Raw genomic sequence first — 24,177 nt, 5'->3', positions numbered from 1 at the left:
TCAGGACCTGTGCGTTGCACCTCACTCTCCCGCTCCAAACATTTCATTCTAGCCTAATGGACCTTTAGGCCACGCTGGTTCTTACACAGCTTGCCGCAGATACATGTCTTACTCGTAGTCCTTTCATTGCGTTGGTCGTTAACCTTGAGTCCGTCCGATTGGAGACCTCATCCTCCCCCCCTCTCGGGATCTCCTGGGGGTATCTTTCTTTAGGGCTTTCCGTAGCTTTTTGGGGTGCTTTCTCACGAAAACTGCAGACCGGGATGCTAGCCCACCCTGCCCCTGGAGCCATCTTACCGAGCTGTCATCTGTCTCTCCAGTAGTCACCAAACTTTCTTGGTTGTCACCTAGTCTCTTCCTAGGCATCACTGGCTCAGCCAGAGTTTAACTATAAAGACACATCTCCTGGATGCACTGGTACGCATCTTCAGTGATGTATCCTAACAGTATCTTTAGCAGTAGCTCGGGACCTGACGGTAAATGTTTACTTTGTCTCTCTGAGATTTACTGATAGAAACCTTTGCAGAGAGAACAACACAGTATGAACTGTCTTCTCACAGGTACTGATAAAGAAACAAATATAGAGTTTCTCTTAATTCTGCTTCAGAGTGTTTTCTGTAATCTTGAACTTCACATTTTAAGTTTGCAGATGGTGAGCTAAAGTTGCCAGAATGTAATTTTCCTACAAAAATACAGGCTAAGTGTGTACCTGTGTTAGTGTTTTAACTGAGGAAGCTCAACAAAGCCAGTCCTTCTTTGTATTAATTGACTTGACAAAAGCAACAAACCCAGGTGAGAGATAAAGGGTATCACAACAGTGGTTATCTGTTTTCTCTTATTTTGATCTAATACAGGAGACATTAAAGTCACTTTAGCAAAATGTATTTTAATAGTTGAATGTTATTGGCAATAACCTACAAATATGACTGATCGGTGTTCTAGTTTGAGCCCTGCTAGCTCAATCAACAAAATGCAGTGAATGAACAAAAGAGAACTCTAAATCAAATCAATACTTGGTGTGAACACACTTTGCCTTCAAAACAGCATCAAGTCTTCTAGGTGCACTTGCACACAGTTTTTGAAGGAACTCAGCTGGTAGGTTGTTCTTAACATTTTGGAGAACTAAGCACAGACCTTCTGTGGATGTAGGCTTCCTCACATCCTTCTCTCTCTTCATGTGATCCCAGACAAACTTGATGATGTGCTCTGTGGGGGCTGTACAATCACTTCCAATACTTCTTGTTCTTCTTTACACTGAAGATAGTTCTTAATGACTATTCTTACCTGCAGAAAAAAATGTTGGTGCAAGAAGAACAGAGAACAAAATATGAGCTCAAGATTATAATCTATATTGACTAATCAAAGTGACCTTAAAGTTCTGTATAGTTAGTGTTTATTAGTGATGTCCTTTGGTGTATTGCAGGCCTTAGGATTAAGTTTTACTTTTCCAACTTTGTTTTATTGATTTCAACAATGACATGACACGAGGGACAGTCTGGCCATATGCTTGGCTAAGTGTGTCAAATATATTCCTCCTAAATACACTCAGTTTCGAACAAGACCAAAACATGTGGACATGGTTGACAGGCGATAGTCCGCATCTGCTACAGGCATCACTAATGGTTGGATAGATTTTAGATAATTTTGCGTTTGTATAGTGTACTTTATAGACCACCTTGCAATGAATCAAAGCATGACGAGCACAAATTGAGGACGAGTGAATCAATTTCAAAGCAGAATCCCACTGCTGTTCTGGCAGGGTTGTCTGTAGCTCTTCCTCCCAACTCAGCTTAATATGAGAAATTGATTTGGGGACAAAAGCATCTAGTATTTTATACAAGGCCAATGAGGGTTCGTCTGCAGGATGATATCCAGATTTGTTTCTGGAGGCCGATTGGAAAAGTGAGGGAACTGCGTTTTTACAAAATCTCTAGCCTTAAGATAATGAAAAAAGTTGGAATTAGGCAGGTAATATTTAGAGGATTAAGTTTTACTTCAGTGCAGTTCAGTGATTGATGGAGGGAATTTTATTGTAGTCACAGAGATCCTTAACAGGGAGGAGAAAAAGAGTAACACTGGATCACAACGATAAATTCTAAGAAAACAATATGTATTTAATTTTATCCAATCAAAACCATCTTTATTCATAAAGCACTTTAAAATACCCAGCACAGGACTAATAGAATAAAACAAAATGGTAAAAAACAAAAAACATCAAAATTGAAACAGCCCTATATTTAAAACAAGATAAAACAGCATAGAATCAAATAATAACAAACAAACAAACAAACAAACAAACAGAAGAGGCCTGTCTTATCTGTAAACGCAGATTGTTCCACCGTTTTGGTGCTGCTACAGCACAAGCACAATCTCTTTTATGTTTATGCTCAGTTCTGATTACATTAAGGGACAGTCATCAGCTGGCATCTAAATACACATTTAGGGCTACCAAAAACCATCACCTCAGTCTTTTTGTCATTGAACAGATTTATCCAGAGGAGAGATGCATCAGTGCAAACGATTTCATTCTTTAAACCTGGACTCTGTGAATGGCCGACTGTTCGATGTGCTAAAGCAGTGGTTCCCAAACTTTTTTGACTGGGCCTCCCTTTGTTTTACAGAAAAATGTTCGCGCTCCCCCCCCCCTCGCGAGTTCACACACACACACACGCACTAACACATCCTCCAACCACACACACCCATATTTTGCTCAATTGTGGTTTATTTCACACCTCAAACATTTATTAAAAAAAATTAAGCAAATACAAGTAATCTGCAGGTAATAATAAAATAAACTACTAACTATTTTACGCTACGTCCACACCTACATGGGTATTTTTGAAAATGCAGCTGTTTCGTCCACACGTAAACGGTGTTTTGAATCACCGAAAACGGAGATGTTTTTAACTCATTTTTTACCTTTATGTGTGGACGAGGAATGCAACGTCCTGTTTGAACAGGAACAACAGTGAACAACTGTTCTGTTTGTCATGCAACGTTAAAGGTATGTGCCTCTTTTCATGTCACGCTGTGCGCCACGTTATTGCTTACATGAGAGGAATGGCAGATAGTCAGATTAACAGTATTTTGTCTCTATCTTAAGGTTTTACACGCTTACATATAAACACGCAGTTACTGTCCCTCTATTTAGAAAGGCAGAGGAATCACGGTGTAATTATTTTCCATGTAGTTGTTTTTTTCCTGTGTAATAATATTCAACATTGCTATCAATAAATTTAAAAAAAAAGCCTCTCTGTGCAAAATGGGTTTAAAAACATGAACAGCTGTGGGATACTGTTTTTCCTTGATTTGAACAGGGGGAACAAATCGTGGCAGGATCAGCCTGATATTATTTGACCTACCTTGGCACTTGTGCAGGTGAAACCAAAGGGAAGATATGCTTCACCATATTTTCTAGTCTTTGGCTTAGAATGAAGTTGGTTTGGAAACATATTCAGCTATGCTTTATCTCCTGCTTTGCGTTTGTGTAGGCACCACATGATAGCAGTGTCCAAGCGTTGTTGGGTTTTTTTTCCCTTTTCATAGAAAACATTATTTCTCATCAGACCATGAGCAACATTTAGGCATGTAACACAGTAACACTTTTATTTTTTTACATATTCAGCAGAGAGAGTTAGCTGTGTGCACTACTAAAAAAAGGCTGTTCTAATTCTCAGCATCGCTCCTCTCTTTCCCTGAGTCCTTAGCAATTCTCCCTCTCACGATGACGTTTTGCTCAAGGCCAAGGAAAGAGTTTAGGGAAAGGAGTAGTGATGCGCGAATCATGAACGAATTGTTCAATACTCGAGAATCACTTTACTGACTCATGAATCATGATTCACAAGCCCAACTGACTCATCTCTGTTGCTGTTAGCAGCAATATATCTAGCTTATAATTAAAATTGTGGAGAAAAACACAACATCCAGTATCTTAACAAAATAATTTCTGCTCTGAACTGGAAGAAAAACCCCTGAGTAGAAGCTCACATCAAGACAATAGCTCCTCAGTTCACAGTAGCATCGCTCTGCTAACATGCTAACAGCACATTTGAGCTACTCATCCCCTCCCTTCCTGTGCTGAATCGTAGGGTAAGCAAATCACTCAGGACTCACTAACCCCCTCCCTCCTGTGCTGAATCGTAAGCGTAAGCGAATCACTCAGGACTCACTAAGCCCCTCCCTCCTGTGCTGAATCGTAAGCATAAGCGAATCACTCAGGACTCGCTCACCCCCTCCCTCCTGGCTCACAGCTTTTTCTTCTTCTTGGTTGGCAACCAATGTTAAGGCGCATTACCGCCCACTGGCTCACAGCTCAGTGGACATTTAGATGAGAAAATATATATTTGACACATTTAAGGAAAATACTAATAAAATAAAAATAAACAAAATAAATGTTTATTAAGAAATTTTGATAGGAAATTGCTTAATTTTAGAAATGTTTTGCTCTTTTTTGCTCTATAAAATAGTTTTTTTGTTTTAGAATCACTCATCTTAGCAGTAGGATTTACATGAAAAGAGAAACAAATTAAGTTTGAGTGAAAATGTACATTTTTGCACTCTCTGGTCAACTGACTCAGTGAATCAAATGACTCAAAAATTCGTTTCGCTTTGGTGAGTGACTCATTCAAACTCGATTCAGTAAAAAGAATCAAATTTACCATCACTAGAAAGGAGATTGGCGCTAATTTTGAAATAACACTCCATGTGGTTACCTTGTGACACTGAGTCATGTGACCGCACAGCCACAAATCACAGCAGAGCCGGGAAAAGGGGGCGGAGCAAAGTGTCTGTGCAGGAGTGGAGTCCAGCAGAGAGAGCTGCTTTTTCATGAAACGTGAGTAAAGTAGTGAACTTACAGGAACATATACCACTATCAACGTTTGGATCGATACCTGCATCGATCTGCACACCCTTGTCTCCTGGATTGCAGTTTAGATCAGCGTGAACCACGTGGGTCTCTGCTCCCTGATCTGTTTCCTGTGTTTGGAAAGACTTCCACCTTCATCACGGAGTTTCTCTCGGCTTTTTGTGGGCTCATCTAAAGGTAAGCACCGAGCTAACTTTAATGTGGGTTCAGTTTATGTTGAGTTTAGCTCTGTTCAGAATAATAGATTGCTTGATATACACTGGAGTTAGACAGACTGTAGAGTTTGTAATTGCTTGGAACATTATGAAATGGCGGTTGCTAGGGGGTAAGAATACATATAGAAAATTAGTCTTGGAATATGAACAAAAGGATGGGCTGCAGGGCAGGAGAACAACCAACCCCCACCAAGAACAGTCAACCCCCACCCCCAGGACAGGAAGCCACAGGTACAAGCCTGGGGAAGGGCAACCCATGGTGAATAATCCGGTTGTTCAGTGATGACGCGACGAATCCTACTTCCGGGCCTAAAGTAGTCTGCGTTTAATATGGCTTTTGTGTTGTTAACCTGTTTAATGTTTTGTATTTTCTTCTATTTGATCTCAAAAAGCTCCTAAAACAGTCAGTGATCACTGTTGACCTCCCTCGGCTTTCATTACCGCTAATCATTTATTTAAGCTCAGTTTTTAAAACCTTAGGATGTAGCTACAGCCCATCCCATGCAGCAGTATATGAAGGACTAACCTCGTATTGTGGATGGATTATCTCAGTTGTTCTCCTGGCTGAAGTTTGGTCCCTTTACAACATCCTGCCATGCGATTACATTTGTTCATGACCACCGAGAACACTCACGTTAACTTTTATTGAGTGGAAAAAAAAGTTAGCTTGTTTATATTATGCTAACATAGCTGTGTCGCTAGCGGTCACGTAGCACATCATTATACACCAGCTAGCCAAACTTCAGTAACCCTACAAACGTCACTGCTGTTTAGTTTCCCGTCTTCATTTATGTTGGAAGTGATAACAGAGCTGTAAGTTTGAATTTGTTTCCAAAACCCCGCAGTCAGGACATGCTATATTGTATTTAGATAGAAGCTAGCGAGCTTACTCCCTGCTAACTTCTAACTCCATTAAATGTCATAAATTCCGTTTTCATAGATGCCTGGATGTTAAACTCAATTGTTACACCTGGTAGAGCAGAACGCTGATCATTTTATTAAAGATGAAAGACTTTAGACAGTTTTTCAACTCTCAGTAATGCCATAGTAATCGTTTGATATATGGACCTGCAGCGGAGTTTAGGTCCAGACACTGCTAGTGACGTCAGACTGAACAATTGGATAGAGGCTGTGTCCCAATTCAGGGTCTGCACCCTTGAAGTACGCATTTTAAGTACCATTACCTCACCGCCACGCGACGACGGCTGTCCCAATTCGAAGTGTACTTCAAATTGGGACAATACTCCAAATGCGCCGTCGATTTCCCCAAATATCAAGCGTGGTCCGGTGCACGCTTCGTGGTCCCATATATCCCACAATTCATAGCGCGGCGGTGGGTGTGGATAATTTTGCCGCAAAATACGGCAGAAGGGAGCGGCCGAAGAGGTTGTTTTTTTTTTCCCCAAACTTTATTGAAATTATAAAGCGAACAGTCACTCATTTCAGTTCAGTTTGTACAGTAGACATACAAGGCAAATAAGAGTAACAATATACAGTACAATGAAATAAGAAGGATAAATAAATAAAGGCTAACAAAAGAAAAAAAAGGGGGGAATGTGACAGACTTCATAACAACTTTGTACTTGAAAGTTGTGACAGCTCATTCGTTAAACATTTCTGAATGAATTTCTATCAATGATAAACCTTTTTTATTGGAAGTTAATTTAAGAGAGTTTAACCCTTTAGAGCCGGTCGGAGCGGGCGCGCTCTGTTTTGCGTAACTATTTTTAAATCCCGGTAGCTCTGCAACCACGTAAGCTAGCGCAATAATTTTTTTTGCATATGAAACCGGAGGAGTTGTACTTACATCTTATGCCATCAGCTTGTCCTAGGTCACAGTTTCCTTTCACATATAGCTTTGCAAAAACTGCATAAAAAGCACTTGCAGCAACAAAAACATAATATTCCAGAAACACGCTTTGCCGATCCGATCAGCTGTTCGTAACACTTCCTACGTCCATCAGCACGAACTATCGCATGACCTGCCTGAAACCGGAAGTGATGTCATTTTGCGGAAATGTAGTTTTTTACCATCATGTTTTTAAAAGTTATCTTTGACTTTATGGCTTTCTGTGTCGTTTCTGGGATGCTTAGGACTCATATTGCACTGCTGGAAATAGTTTATTTTGATGCATATGCTGCTTTTTTGCAAATTTGCATTATAATATTTATTTTCGTTTTTCCTGCAGTGTATAGAAATTGGTGTATTTCAAAAATAAAACTATGAAGACACTTAAAAAAAATTTCCCGTGGTGGGAAACTATTTTGTGCAACTTTTTTGTATTTTCAATTTTGAGGGATAAGCCTCTTAAATTTCTCTAACTAGAAATATATCTTAAAAAATCAAATACGATTTTCAATTTCTTTGTAGTTTATTGCACTTTTTTGCAATTTATGTGATTGCTATGCTCTTAATGCAAGCATATTATTAAAATTTAGGCTGTAGTGGTTGTATTGATGTATAGCAACTTGAAATGCTCCCAAAAATGGCTCTACAACATTTCAATGGGAGCAACAGGACGGTCAGATGTGGCTGATTTTACTACAGAGTAGGACAGATTGTAGAGTAGCAAACATCGTCGGAAAAGACGTTTTCAACACTGCAGGTTACCTGGGTGTGATGTTTTTCTGCTAAAAAGAAACATGGTCTGAGTCCTACCTAACTATATAAAGAGTAACTGAAGGTTAAATGCAGTAAAAGTCTCCGCCTGATTGCTACCATCAAAAAGAATCGTACTCCAACAGCTCCTGGATGAGGTCTTCTGCTGCTCTCCTCGGTATCTGTTCATAGTTTATTGAGTGAGGCTGCATCCACACTAGCTCGGATAGATTGGAAAACGGCGTTCTCTTCTGAAAACATTTCGTGTCCACACTAGCATTTTCAGTTGTTTTCACAGCGTTGCGCGTCCACATTGAAATGGCCAAAAATCCTTACTTGCCAGTAGGGCTGGGCGATATGGCCTAAAATTCATATCGCGATATCATTTGAAGCATGTGCATTAACGATATATATCACGATATATTCTTTTCTTCTGTATAACGTATTTTCCACACTATAAGGCACACTTAAAATCCTTTAATTTTCTCAAAAATTGAGAGTGTGCCTAATGTGTGAATTCTGGTTTTGCTTACTGACCTCGAACCGATTTGGGCTGCAGAAATCTGTTAAAAAATGTTTTAGTACAACTTTGGTAAGCCGCACTGCTTGATGGATTGTCAGAGCATTACGGCTGCCATAGTGAGGAGCTTCGCGGAGTAATCTGGGTCCAAAACTCCGTCCGCTTCAGGTCCCAAAGTCAAAAGAACACTAAGAGTTAAAAACGGTCTAAATTCTTTCGTCTTTAATTAAATCATCAGCATTGCTGCTTTATCGGGTGTAACAATTAAGTTTTACATCCATGAAAACAGAATTTATTAAATTTAACAGAGTTAGAAGTTAACAGGAAGTTAGCTCGCTAGTTTCCACCTAAACATTTCATACCATGTTCTGACTGAGAGATTTTTGAAACTAATTAAAACGTACAGCTCTGCTACCACTTCCAACATAAATGAAGACAGAAAACTAAACAGCAGTGGCGTTTGCAGGGTTACTGAAGTTGGACTACCTGGTATATAATGTTGTGCTACGTGATGGCAACAGACACAGCTATGTTAGCAAATTTATATAGTTTCTATCGTATATCGTTTATATCACCCACTCCTACGTGCCAGTACTGCGCATGTGTGAAACGCAAGAAGATTTGACCTGCCTCATTTCTGTCTGCTGCTTATTTACTTTCTGGTGTTCTGACAAACAATCCTACTTTGGCAAAACTTCCTACCGTAAGTAGTTTATGCACATTTCTGCTGTCACAGAGTAATCCCAGCACAAATTTAAGTAGTTATGACACTTTGCCACTTAACTTTGCCCATCAGAGTATGATTGTAGCTCATATTCAAAAAGCCAGGACAGTTTGCCACTTAATTTTACCCGTTAAAGTATGCTTGTAGGTAACATTCACAAAGGTATCATGGTTTGGCACTTAATTTTACCCATCAGAGTATGTTTCTAGCTGTTATTGACAAAGGTAGGATGGTTCGCCACCGAATTTTAGCTGTTAAAGTATGCTTGTAGCTCAGATTAACAAAGGTAGGATGGTTTGGCGCATGTGCTGAAACAACGGGTAGGATGGTATGTCAGGTCTCCCAGATGGTATGTCTGGATTCCCAGAACACCGGCTCTTTGAAACGTGGCAGCAAAATGTTGAGGAAAAGCACAGTTTTTTAAATGGACTAACAGTGAGGTGGACTTGTTGCTGTGAGTAACACAAAAGTAAAAAGTTGCATAAGTGATTCAGAGTTAAATAATTTCAAGAAATCTGGAGCATGTAAAGACTGATATGAATCTTTAATAGGACTGTCAAAATTGAGAGCAAACAAAACAACTGCTGTATAATGCCCTCCGCTATCTTAGTTTAATTGGTCACATGACTGCATCATAAGGTTAGCATGCGTCATCGTTTTAGAACGTTTCCACTCTGCAACGCAAATCCACCGTTTTCAGATGTATTTGTTTTCAAGAGCGTTTTGAAACCACTGCGCTTTCCACCAGCGTAAACGCCGTCTCAGTGTGGACCAGATGCCAAAATGGAGAGAAAACAATACATTTTCAAACAAAAACGCATTAGTGTGGACATAGCCTCAGGCTACACTCACACTATTCAGCTGGTGTTTCCACTTCAATGTAGTCCACGTCTATTCCATTAAAATATGGTCTACAGTGTCAGTCCCATACTAAACACACTAATCTGGCTAAGTGTGTCACGGTTGGCGGGTTGAGCCGTGTGGTGTGGAGGAAAAGGAGGACCCAAAATGCAGACAGCCGACTGATGATATGAGTGAAAGTTTATTTACAGGTGACAGTGGCAGGAACAGACAACGAATCATGAGACATACTAACGGAAACCTAAACTGGGAAAACTAAAGAGCAACTAGAAATCCTCAGGACACGGGGTGAAAGGCAGAGAGACGCAGACTGACGGAGGATACCAAAAACGCAGAGATACACGGATGAAATGCAGATGAGCCGACAACGAACACAGACCGACACCCACTATATATACACACACACATACACACATACACAAGGTAATCGGGTAATCGCACACAGGAGGGAAGAACAGCTGATCTGATTACACATGATGACTGGAGGACACAAGCTGAACACAATGACAACAGACACAGACCGTCAGAATAGAACAGGAAATCCAGAACACGAGCCTTCAGCGCCATCAGATCTGATATTTTATCTAATCGCGATATGTTTGTAAACACATCTGAGGGCTCGATTGTACCTGAGGAGACACTGGACAGCTTTGTCCTGGTTAATGCTGAGAACCTTAAGAAAGTTTTCTCCACAGTGAGACCCACCACATGTCTTTTAGATCCAATCCCTTCTTCACTCTTTAAAACACTTTATGGATTTTTTGAGGCTGAGCTTTTATACATGATGAATTGCTCTCTTCAGTTGGGTGTCTTCCCTGCTGCCTTTAAAACGGCGGTGGTGAGACCCCTTCTGAAGAAGAGCAATTTGGATTGTAATGATTTTAATAACTACAGACCTGTATCCAACTTACCATTTTTAAGTAAAATCTTAGAAAAACTTGTTTTTACTCAGATTACTGTTTTTCTCAATGATAGACAGATCCTGGAGATATTCCAGTCTGGATTTAGGGTGAACGACAGCACAGAGACTGCTCTCCTAAAGGTTTTAAATGATCTTAGATGTAACTGGGACGCCCAAAAGCTCTCAGTCCTGGTGCTACTGGATCTAAGCGCAGCCTTTGATACAGTAGACCACGCTATTCTTTTAAACAGACTGAAACACATGGTGGGCCTCTCTGGTGCTGTACATAACTGGTTCACTTCCTATCTCTCTGACAGAACTTTTATGGTGAGTATGGATACATGCTCCTCTAAGATCCATAGAATGACATGTGGTGTGCCTCAAAGGTCAGTTTTAGGCCCTGTACTTTTTAATTTGTATATGCTCCCTCTCGGCGGTGTCATCAGGAGGCATGGAGTGAACTTTCACAGTTACGCTGATGACACGCAGCTGTACATCTCCGTGTCTCCTGATGACACCAGACCAATGGATGCCCTTTTTAACTGTATCTTAGATATACGATCTTGGATGGCAGAAAACTTTTTACAACTTAACCAGGACAAGACTGAAGTTTTAATTGTCGGTCCCGAGGCTCAGAGAGAGAAACTCTTGTCTAAATTAGAGGCATTTTCACTATGTCCTTCGCTACAAGTAAAAAACCTGGGTGTTATTTTTGACTCTGAGCTTGGTTTTATCCCACATGTTAAAAACATGTAACCAAAATTGGATTTTATCATCTAAAAAATATAGCCAGAGTCCGCCCTATTCTCTCTCGGGCCAACACGGAGATGCTGATGCATGCTTTTATTACCAGTCGCATTGATTACTATAATGCCCTGCTCTCTGGTCTTCCTAAGAAGAATATTTCAACTTTACAACTTTTGCAAAACTCTGCAGCTCGTGTTCTGACGAAGACCAGAGGGCGGGCCCACATTACACTGGTTTTAGAATCGCTGCACTGGCTCCCCGTGTGTTTCAGGATCGATTTTAAAGTTCTTTTATTGGTTTTTAAATGTCTTAATGGTCTTGGGCCTTATCTCTCAGATCTGCTTTTACCATACGAACCCTCGCAGACCCTGAGGTCCTCTGGTACTGGCCTTTTGATTGTCCCTAAAGTCAGGACACATACTCACGGAGAGGCAGCTTTTCAGTGGTATGGTCCTCGTCTGTGGAACAGCCTGCCGGAGGAGCTCAGGGCCGCAGAGAACGTACATGTTTTTAAGAACAGGCTCAAGACCCACCTTTTTAATTTAGCTTTTACTTAACGTTTATTTATTTTATGCTTATTTATTCTATCCTGTTATTCTATTATTAATTTAGACTTTACCTAATATTTATTGATTTTATTCTTATTCATTTTTTAATCTTCTTACTCTATTTATATTTATATCTATATTGTATCCTGTTCTTATTTATTTTATCATTTTACCCTGTATATATCCTATTGTGTCATATCTCCAGTGTTTCCTCAGAGGGCGCTCTCTGCACCGGGGCTGTGATCGACTGTGGCTGCTGGGTTTCTGGGGGTCCTCTCAGCCTGGCTGGGGGGCTCCTTGGCCTCCCTCCTGCTGTGTGCCCAGCCTGGAGGCTGCGGTCTGTGACCGGCTCCCGGTGCAGACGGCTCCCTGTTATAGTGTTTCCTCACTTGGCTCATGCGAGCCCAGCCCAATTTTTACTCTTTAAGTGTGCGTGTGTGTGTGTGTGTGTGGGGGGGGGGGGGATATGTGTGTATTCACATCATTTATGTTAATGAGAGTGTGGGGAGTGAGTTGGAGGGTGGGCTGCTTTTAACTATGTAAAGCACTTTGTGCTACATTTTTTTTTGTATGAAAAGTGCTTTATAAATAAAGATTGATTGATTGATTGATTAAAGCAGGAAACACACAGACTGATTTACAACACAACACGTGGACATGAACAGAGCACCAAGGACAGACACCGGTAGGGCTGAATATACACCAAACTTTAGGTTCAACCCTAAACTAGTACAAAATCAGAATAAACACAAGGCACAAAAATGAACTTCAAGGAAACACAAAACGCTGGGTCAAAATGACCCAGGACCATGACAAAGTGTGTTTTGCTCTCCCACAAAACCATCTTCAGCTGTGTCTCCTTCTTCTCTCTGTACTAAAATTAGAACCTCTGTTGTAATTGTAACACTCAGTGTCTTCCGTGTTGGGTGATTCTCTGCGTTCTTTCTCCTCTTCTTGCTTCAATCTCAGGGGTAGACTGCCCTGAGATATGTTTTTCCACAGACTAGGGGATTATTCTGCCCCTGCAGTTGAGATTTGAGATGGACAGATCCGATATTACGTATTGGTCCGATACTCACCTAAATTACTTGATCGGTTATTGAAAAGAAATACAAAATTTAATACGATCCTTTAAATATCACAAAAGCACTTCACAAAACCTTGTGACATAGCGTAACCCAGCTCATAACCATAGCACATCGGCGCAGCATGCGTCAAGTGATAGAGCAGCTGTGGCGTAAGAGAGCTGTCGGTGGTCTGGTGGAGCATTTGGAGGCTCGCTGCAAAACTAGCATTTCATCTCAGAGAAAGCTGTCCCGGAGAAAGCAAGAAAGCATTCCCACACTAAGCTTAACAACCGATATATGGAGCGACTTCTCCCCCCTCCCTCTCCTGTTGCTACTTCAATCATGAAACTGATCAGTGATCAGCTGATCGGCAGACTTTCATCCTAAATGACTTTTATATCTCGTCGGGACTGGATTTTATATTCCTGATGGAAACTTGGCTTGGATGCGGTGAGTTTTCTTCTTTCTCGGAACTCCTTCCCCCGATTGTTCATTTTTCAACTCTCCCCAGACCAATGGTAGAGGTGGAGGGCGTGCTCCATTTGTAAAATAATTTTAGAATTCCACATTAACAAAGTGAGTTTCGAAATGTTTTTTAAAGTCCTCATTACCATCCTAGCTCCCCTAGGATGGTAATGAGGTGCTTGAAATCTTGTAGGTGGCTGAGTTTATACTGCTACCATTGAGACTGATCGGAACTCCGTCTTTGTGGAGCTATGGAAGTCCATATAGACAGGGTGTAGCATCCCCTGGGTAAAGGCGGTGATGTGCAGGAGGGGTCAGTGGTTTTTCCCTTTCAAGTTCTTGTAGGCAACTGATGACTTTCTTTTTGTAGTTGCTTCTGGGGTTTCACCTTGAAGCTTCATAGGTATTGTTGTCACTGAGGACTTTAGTCATGTTTATTTGCTCTGCTTCTTTTTGTCAGGGATAAAATACATATATATATACTTTTTGTGTCCCAGCTGAGTAACAGGAGGAGAAGAGTCTGGTGGTGCAGCAGAGGATAAATTTCAGCCATTTGGACTCAGCTCAGCCACTACAGAGGAAACAATGACTTCAACACAAAAGGTGAGAAAAACATCACAGTTACTCTGTTATTGAAACTGTGTGTACAGCTTGTTGGTTTTTAAAAACCTGTTAACAGCAGCTTTATCTTTTCCATCCTGGGCTCCTCCATATATACAGAATCTACATTCACAACCAAAAACCACAGAAGTTACAAGAAAATACAAAGATCATATTTTCTCTACACACATTGAAACAACAATATCATCAGTTGAACTCTGATTTTTTTCTGAAGTAAAAGAGTTTCTCTGCTGATCAATATTTCTTCAATAATGTCATTTTCATTACAACTCTCATTGTAGCACATCATTGTAATGTGATACTATCACCAGAAGGTGGTGGAAACACACCAACAATGTGTTTGTTCTCACATTAAATTCCACCAATGGAGGGAGTGTCAGTTTGTTCCACGACTGCATTTCACTCACTGCCTCTGTTTGTATCTCTGTCACTGCAGGACCAACATGGAGCAAGAAGTCAGCGCTCTCAGGAGGCCGACAAACCTCACAGAAGAAAGGGAGAGAAAACCTACAGCTGTGATGAGTGTGGGAAGGATTTTACCCGAGCTGGAAGCTTAAAAATACACCAAGTCATCCACAGTGGAGTTAAACCTTACAGCTGTGAGTTGTGTGGAAAGTCCTTTACCCTGGCTAAAAGCCTAAAAACACACCAACTCATCCACAGTGGAGTTAAAGCGAACAGTTGTGACTTGTGTGGAAAGTCTTTTACCTGGGCTAAAAGCCTAAAAACACACCAAGTCATCCACAGTGGAGTTAAAATTTACACCTGTGACTAGTGTGGAAAGTCTTTTACCCAGGCTGGAGTCTTAAAAAGACACCAACTCATCCACAGTGGAGTTAAACCTTACAGCTGTGACTTGTGTGGAAAGTCTTTTACCCAGGCTGGAAACTTAAAAACTCACCAACTCATCCACAGTGGAGTTAAAGCGTACAGATGTAACTTGTGTGGAAAGTCTTTTACCCAGGCTGGAGACTTAAAAACACACAAACTCATCCACAGTGGAGTTAAACCTTACAGCTGTGAGTTGTGTGGAAAGTCTTTTACCCAGGCTGGAAGCTTAAAAACACACAAACTCATCCACAGTGGAGTTAAAGCGTACAACTGTCACTTGTGTGGAAAGTCTTTTAAATATCCTCATCAGCTGAAAAAACACCAAACAAACATAACAAACATGAACGTACACACATGGAAGTGAACTTCAGCTGTGACCAGTGTGACAAGAGCTTCAGGAATCTCAGTTCATACTCCGAACACAAACGATCCCACGCTGTAAATAAACTGTTTCACTGTTACCAACGTGCAAAAACATTCATTCATTATCTGCTCTGTGCAAACATCAGCCTGATCATGCAGGACTGAAATCACTGGATCACAATGAATCTGAAGAGAGAGAAAGATCCTCTTCTGGTTTCAGGCTCAGACTTAAAAACCTTGATATCAGGCTCCACAGAGTTCAGGTGGAATCTCCTGTAAAGAGTGTCAGCTGATGCCACACTTGGATCTGATGAGGTAGCTCTGATTTCTGGAGCTGCAGTGAATAATTCTGAATGTTACATTTAGGAAGCTGCATGTATAGATATGCATATCAAGTTTATTATTTTTCCTTTGAGGGATTTTAATTCTCTAAAATTTTATCCCTGTTACATTTTAGTCTTTGTTCCCTTAGGACACAGTAGTGTTTAGCAGTTGTATTCATTTTATGTGTTACCTAAGTTAAATTTCATTCACATTCATATTTAATCTTTTGCTGTGGTAAAATCTTCTCTTAAATCATTTTCTCCCAAAACTTTTCACAGCAGTTGCTCTTAAAACCTCCAAAATGAACTAAATCTGTCCACCAGCTTTGAAACAACACCTGCTGTGACTTTATGTCCAGAAAAAAGAAACTCAAGCTAAACTGGTTTTGGGCTGTACTTCCATGTAATACCAGTTTGTACCTGAAGATGAAGCAGTGAGTCAGTGTAACCTTTATTTAATTAGGCAAAGACCACATTCATATTCACAGTGGCAGCAAAGAAATGTTGAAAGTTAAAAACAGCAGCACACATCAGGACCATTTTAAAGATCACAGGTGACTACTTTTACTTAATTCAGATTCCTTCAAATTTTCGGCTCCTGCTTTCACTTTAGTGTATTTACTGTATCCTTGAAGTCCACATGATGTTTTTTTTTAATGAATTCATTTTGATCCACATGTTCTGCAGCTGTTTCCCTGTTGATTTGAAGTTTGTATGATGAAATCCTGATAATATTAAAGTGTTAGTTATATTTGATGAACTCTGTGTAAAGTTTGTCTTATTAAACAGTTTGGTGTGAAAATGAAGAAATGGTCTCAGAACAACTAGTTTGAGCCATGATTTCAGATTCAAACTAATTTAACTGTTTTCAGTGGTACATGTGGAGGTTTATCACAGGAGGAGACTTGGCTGTTCTCCACTCACACAGAACAGGGTTCCTGCAGCTCATTAAAAACTCTGAAATGATCTTCAAGGACCAAAATATTTGATTTTTCTCAAAAACGTGCTGTGGGCATGACGTTTTTAGAGAGTGTATTTAAGATGCATTGTGAATAACATCTCACAAATTCCAATAAAGCATATGTTCCTGCATTGCAACAGCGCTTTGCAGATGTGTTCTCCCAACTGCCCGTGTGCACGACTCTCATGGAGCACCAATTTGAAACGCAGCTGATTGGCAGATTCCCTTGTCTGCAGAGTCCAAAGACAAAAACGGCCTCCTCCACTCTGTGTGGTTCGTACCAATTCGTCACACTTCCGTTTGGCTTGTTTGAAGCCCCGGCCATTTTTCAGCACTTCCTGTAGCGATAGCTGCGTGCTCACACTGCATATGCTGTTTCCTACCTGGATGATGTTGTCATTCATAGTGATACCTCAGTGGAGCATGTGCAGTGGTTGGTCACAGTCCCGGATTCCCTGAGGCAGGCAGGGCTGATGGCAAACCCAAAGAAGTGTGTGGTTGGATGGAGGGAGGTACAGAGTTTTTGGTACAATTTTGAGACCCCATTTGGAGGCTGATTACACCACAGCGACGTGATGAAGGCTGTCCCAATTCCAAATGTGGCCAGAAATGCGCCCTTCATTTCCCTTGGACTTGAAGGATGAGTCAGGTGTATCATTCGCCGCCCAACATATCCCAGAATTCATAGCGCAGCTTTGACTGTAACTAGTTTTAAAAAAACAACAAAAAACAGCAGATGGTAGAAGCGTGGTGGCTGAAGAGTAAACTTTTGAGTATTGAATTTTTCAACCTCATCAGTTAACGCTGTCCATGCGGACATTATAGATTTGTAAATGATTACCTAACAATCTTGTCAACACAAAGTTCTTTATTGACAGGCAGTGGGGAGAGGGGACACTTGGGCAGTGTATTTACTGCATATAATGTGTTATCAACCTTTTCATCTTTTCTCATTACCCACAGCTACATCCACTTCTTTTGGGCTTAGGCTACTCACTAGGGCTGGGTATCATCGCTGATTTCTATAAGCGATTTGATTAAATTCAATTTTGACTCAGTAACTGTTTCAAAGTAACTGAGGATAAAACACAGAAAAACAGCAAGCTATGCGTTTTTCAATTTGGCATAATTAAAAAAAAATTTATTAAACAGCAAAAATGAAACTTTCTTTTGGTCGAAGAGGAATAAAAGCTGCAGCTCAGAATCAGTGAGATGTTGACTTTCTGCCCCGACGGCGTGTCCGTGTTCATGTCGTCAGCTGAGAAAGGCGACATGTCACTGATGCATCGGGTCCGCCCATATGGAAAAGATATATATAAATCTTATAAAGTTTTTATCTGTCTTGTATGAAACTTGTATGAAAAGCATACAAGAGTGAAAACACATATAAGATCCCTTGAAAAATTATAAAATGAAATTTGTATGTTTTGTATACTTACTAAAAAAAAAAAATGAAAGTAATGAGAAAGTGGCCACTTTCATGAGTAAATCATATATGTTTTTACTATTTTTTTTCCATATGCGCGCGCTTTGTGTTCACGTCTTTATGTGGAATCTGTTCACCTGTTCTCATTTATTGTTTTAGCTGTTTGGTGGTCATTGAAATATATTTCTGAGCTCCCTGCGTTTCTGGCAAAATACATTTATATTTAGAAATCGATTCAGGATTTAATGAATCAATATTGCATTATTCATCGCGTTATTAATCGATACCAAGTCAGCATTGGTATCGGATCGATTCTAGCCTGGTGAGATCAATTCTTTACTTTAATTTCTGCTCTTGTTTGCAATGCTGTGCATTCGGCAAAGACGAAACAGCCAGGTCGCCGGACTCGCTGCTCCCGTGTCAGCGAAGAGCAGGCAGACTTTGCTCCTCCTCCCCCCTCTTGTGTTTAGATGTTACGCTGTCATGTGACGTGACTTTGAGGGATTGTTAAGTTGTTTACATGTATATTCACCAGTTGTTTTTGTTGTTGAGAATTTTAATTGTAATTTTTTTATATCATAGTTTCTCAACAGTACTTGTTTCTTTTAATTTGTTTACTGGTTTGCATGCACTTTTTATTTTTCTAGATTTTTCTAAAAAATAAATTTGAAAAGAATTGATAACTGTAAACCACCACGGCAGACCCAATGGCATTTTCATGCTTTGCAGCATCATTCATTCTTACAAGTCATCCAGCTTGTAAGAATAAAGGCTTTGCACCCCTGATGATCCACCAGGACAAGCTCAGCAGTGTGTGAGGAAGAGGAGGAGGAAGAGCCAGCAGCAGCTGACAGATGGAGAGAATAGACAGACTGTTCCCTGTTTGTGAAGGACTGATTGAAATGTTTTAAATGACTAATTGTCTGCCCTGAATCAGTGTTAGTAGTAATATAAAGGCACTTTTTTTGCCCCCACACCCGTACCCCTCCCCTTTCCCCCTGCGCATCCATGTGAGTGCATGTACGCGTGCGTGTCCCCCTGTAGTAGGCACTGTGAGCTCAGGCGTCATATGAGTTCACATGTGTTTAATCTGCGTTTTATTTAATGAAACTATTATATGTTTTAATTAAACAGTTTTTAAGGGATGTATAGGTCTCAGCGCTCTGTTATTTAGACACAGATGATTTATTTTAGCTAGTTTAGGAGCATTTTACTTTTAATTTAACTAGTTTAGGAGCATTTCACATTCTTTAGCGCTCTGAAAGACACAGAGGCTAATAGTTTTTAAACTGAGTACCACAAACAACAGGTATCCCTTTAGAAATAAACTGTGATACTTCTAAAAGCACATATTCACACCTAGCCACACTAGCACTGTATGAACCCCCAATGTTCCTTTAATGCAACTAGCCCTCTAATTATCTACTAGTCACAAACACCCTGTAACAGTAAGACTCAAAGATTACACATAGATGATTTAACTGCATTAGGAGCATCTCACTTTTCTTTAGCTCTCCGAAAAGACACAGAGGCTAATAATTTTAAATAGAGCACCACAAACAACAGGTATTCCTTTAGAAATAAACTTTTCTTGTGATCTCTAAAAACCACAGATTCTTAACTCTGCAACAGTTACACAGGGGGGTTACAGTTAGGCCCCCAACAGTCAACAAAAGAAGTCATAAAACAATAAAAGCGGCTCCCTTTATCAAGAGCATCCCAGCACACACATCCCAACTGTAGTTCCATAGTTTTTCCACCTTTTTCTTTACAACCTGTTCTTTATATCTGCATCTCAGAGGCCAACTGAAACCAAATCCACCTATATAAAAAACCCCATCAGACACATAGTATTTTCCTCAGCACTTCACAAATGCCGCAAGGTATACTGTATTGTTTTAACTTTTTATTTTTCCCAAACACAGTGGTGGTTAGCACACAGTATGGACATGTAGAAAGCATCGTTTGTTTGGAACACATCAGCAGAGAGGTGGAATTCATAGCTGTTCATAAGAGTTTCATTTAATCAAACCTCATTTTAGTATCTAAGTGGCTCCTCATCATTATCCAATTCACCATTTTATTTAAATACCTGAATTTTCGGAATGAGGATCCAAGAGGGACACAGAGTAGCTCATACAATGGTATAAATGTATTTTTTGCGATACTTTATAAATATGAAACTCTAAAGATTTTGAATTCATGCACATTGTGAATCAAGAATCTAAATATTTGTGTCACAATGATTTCTATAAAAGCATGTTGTTTATGGGGATAATGTGACAAATTTTTTGTGCATCCTATTAATGATCAATGGTAATTGAAGAGGAACCCTGGCTCAGGACATTTTCATGACAAGTGACAGCGCAGACATCTGCTAATGAGAGAACACATTTTATCATCATAAACACTGTGATATGAAGCATCGTTAAAGTGTCATTTCAGTAAAGTTGACTCATGTTTTTAATAGATGACTTAAAACACTAAACTCTAATTTCTGTGGTTTATTTTAAGTTTACAGAATATAACATGTGGTAAGATGACGAGTTTTACTTCTCACTGACCGTGTTATGTGTATCTATTTATCATGTATGCTACTTTGCTCTGTGGACTGTAAAATGTTTCATTGTGTTCATGAAATAAACCAGACTTTCACTGTCTGCATCTTTTACTGTTTTTCTGCTTTTGTTCACTCCAAGTTTGACAAACCTACAGATATCCAGAGTTAACTCACTAACAATGTGGAGCAGTCTCAGTGTATTTAGCTGCTTTTTCCCTGAACACAACCAACTGAGAGTCCTCCCTTTGGTCATTGTGAATGTTGAAGGAGATTTGTACCATAGACACTTAATACTAGTGTTTCCTGCACTTAATCCATCACTACTATGTTCTATTTAAATCCAGATTCCTTTTATAGTTTGCAGTGAAATTTATTAAACCATTGCTTAATGAGACAGAAGTACAAGTCGCTCTTTACTAACACGTTTGTAGATAAGTTTATTGCTGAACGACACAGCTAGCAGTCTCACACACTCTTTAAGCTTTTGAAGTTATGTATGTAAGGGTTTAGTCTATCAAACCTTACCCTTTTCTCCCCAGTATCACAACAGTATGACTCCCAAAGTACGGCTCAGTAAACAACCAATGATTCTAAAGCCGGAACACAAAGATACAGTTGGAAGATGAATGATTGCGTTTTTATGATGCGTAGTAAAACGACCCCCTCTTCTTCTTCTCTGTGTTGTTGCTGTTCGTGTGTGTGTGTGTGTGTGTGTGTGTGTGTGCCTTAGAAGTCAAATAATAGAAAAAACAAAAAAGCATTTGAATTTCATTTAGAACTGAGATTCTAAGATGTAAGCAGAAATCTTATGCACAGCCAGAAACATGTTTCCCCACTTTCACAATGCTGAGGTGTCAAATCCACAGCTTTACTTACACACACACAGTAGATTTTTAAAGTTTTTGGGTACAGGGGTTTAGCCAAAGATGCAACATCTACTTTTGATAAAGATCACTCCACCTGTTTATTTCTGAATAAATTAAGCATCTTTATTAAGCTCTTGTTTATAAATGTCTACACAATAGTAGACACCGTGTGCTCTGTGACATTATAGTCTTCTACTTCTGCTTCCATCGGTTTGCATTTTAAACTCCCAGCCTTTCAGTTTGTTATGAGCGACTTATATTTCTAACATTTTGTGATATAAAAGTGAACCACGCGACTTTTTTTCTTTTCTGTTTGATGGAAGGACTTAGGACACGAGTTATTTAAACATTTCTAAATGACAGTGTGATGGCCATGGTACTTTATGTGGGCCAAATATGTTAAGGATAATGTTTATCAATGTAAAATTGCAAAGAACCTTCGGATAGATTATAACATCTTGTAAACAGTTACCTCAGAAGCTGTACTGGTAGATCTATGTATGTAAGGTAAAACTTTCCACAGTACTTCCACTTAAGTAACTAAACACATAAAGTCACCCTTACCAGTAATCCGCTGCTCCTTGAAAAAAGTAGCACAAACAGACAACTGACTCAGCAATGATAAGTAGAGCTACCCGAGGCCGATACTCAAGCAGAAGAAAATTAAAAGTTGTTGTTTTTGGCTCGAAGAATTAAAGAAAGTATGTTTAATAATTCAACAAGACCCGCACCTTCAACACATGTACATTCAAATTTTGGAACAGGCTCAACATTGATGTTGTTCAATAGTTTTTATCCGTTCGAAAAAGTCATTTTATGGCTTTAATGTTTTCAGCTGATAAGGAGAATGAGTGCATTTCAAATGAGCGTCCAAAGGCTTTAAACATCTGCTTTGTCTGTAACAACAGTATCAAACTACAGAGCATTGTTTTTACTAAAATTCAACATTTTCAGATGAAAATTTGGCTGCTTTTTGTTTTTTTCACTGTAACACCCCCCTCAATGCCATTTTTAGGATATTCTTGGTGATCCCACCTTTTTTCATATTTATGCTTTTGTCACTGAGGGTATCTAATACGCACATTGTCACTGTGTTTTTGTACTACCAGCCGTGAGGGCTCTGCTTTTGCTTTGAGCAGTCTGTTTTTATTTTGTCTCGTGAGTGCGTGTTTTTCAAACGAGATCCTCGTCAGTTTGATTTTGTTACCATAAACTTTGTGTGAAGTTCACAACAGAGGTAAAGAGATTTAAACACCCCAGTTTAAGGAGGCAGGCAGGGGTTGGACCAGCTGCACAGGACAGGTGAAGCAGAGAGTGTCCGGGGAGATGTGCAACATAAGCAGAGGGAACATTTTACAAGATGATAAATGGCACATTTAGGTGATTAAGGATTTGTTGACAAGATTAAAAGACACATCCGTCAGAGTTCAACAACATTACAGTTTGATTAAATAAAAAGTTTTTAAACTACATATGGTTTATTTTCTCCTCTGATAGTAATCACATTAAACATGTCAAGAAAGAAAGAGTATAAAGAAAAATAGTAAGTGTGTCTAATTAACCTCTTCCTGTGAACCTTATATCATCCTTTAATATGTTTGGTGTGACAAACTTGAAGAAGCACAGAAAATATCATCATTAATCTAATCAGTTTTCAGCCTTCATTCATATTGAAAAGTTGAAATCTTCCCTGCTAGACCGAAGTGCAGCGTTTAACACCGTCGGCCATAACATTTTATTACAGCTATTATTAAATGGCTGAAGAGAAAACCAAGGGTTGTTTCTGCATTTTATTCTAAATTTGCGGATAGGGGCATGTTTATTTATAATTTTGATAAAAGTATCATAAAAATAATTCCATGCCAGCTCAAGATCAGTTATCAGGTAGATTCTACTCCAGTTATAGTCCCATAAATCATGAAAGAAAGCTTGCTCACAGAAATGCTTAAAATCTCGTTTAAAAGCTATCTGTGGCCTTGATTTTGGGAGCTTCGATTGCCTGACTACAGCTACCACACAGTGGTCACTGATATCATTTGCGAAAACCCCAGTGTGAGAATATTTATACGGCATATTAGTTAAAAATAAATCAATAAGTGATGACTTTTCTGGGCATTTAAGATTTGGACGAGTTGTGCTGTAAATTAGTTGTGTGAGATTATATGAATCACACATGGATTTAAAACTGTCTGAGGCAGAGGACAACCAGTCCCAGTTGAAATCTCCGGCCAGCACAATTTCATTAAAATCTAAAGTAGATAGTTTTTCACTAAGTGAAACTAAAGCCTCACTACTAGCTGAGGGGGGTCTATAACAGCCCACAATGGTAATAAAATAGCCCTTGAAAAGTTGGAGTTTGAGGGCAAGAAGTTCAAACTGTTTACAAACAGATACCGATGAATCGACATCGGTATCTGTAAACCTGGACTCTGTGAACGGCTGACTGTTCGATGTGCTAAAGAATAGAAAACATTATTTCCCATCAGACCATGAGCAACATTCAGGCATGTAACACAGTAACACATTTTTTACATATTCAGCAGAGAGAGTTAGCTGTGTGGACTACGAAAAAGGCTGTTCCAATTCTCAGCATCGCTCCTCTCTTTTCCTGAGACCTTGGCAATTATCCTTCTCACCATGACGTTTTCATCGAGGATAAGGAAAGAGTTTAGGGAAAGAAGACAGGCGCTAATTTTGAAATATCACCCCCAC

At 39.6% G+C, this 24,177-nt stretch overlaps 1 long non-coding RNA gene across 1 annotated transcript in view; it reads left to right on the top strand.

Annotated features, from left to right (window-relative positions):
* Nucleotides 1-16,781, top strand: part of LOC146578550 (uncharacterized) — a 38,494-nt gene extending 21,713 nt beyond the window's left edge. The window contains exons 2-3 of the long non-coding RNA XR_014891492.1: nucleotides 14,012-14,117; nucleotides 14,572-16,781. This is a non-coding gene — a long non-coding RNA (uncharacterized LOC146578550). The remainder of the gene's footprint in view (nucleotides 1-14,011; nucleotides 14,118-14,571) is intronic.
* Nucleotides 16,782-24,177: the final 7,396 nt, after the last annotated feature.

Source organism: Mchenga conophoros, linkage group LG3 (genome assembly GCF_057382185.1).
Source record: "Mchenga conophoros isolate Kocher_MC1m ecotype Shallow Benthic linkage group LG3, M_conophoros_male_GT1.1, whole genome shotgun sequence".
Taxonomy (NCBI): Eukaryota; Metazoa; Chordata; class Actinopteri; order Cichliformes; family Cichlidae; genus Mchenga; species Mchenga conophoros.
Note: the sequence above shows the minus strand (reverse complement) of the source record. Positions and strands in the feature narration are given on the sequence as shown.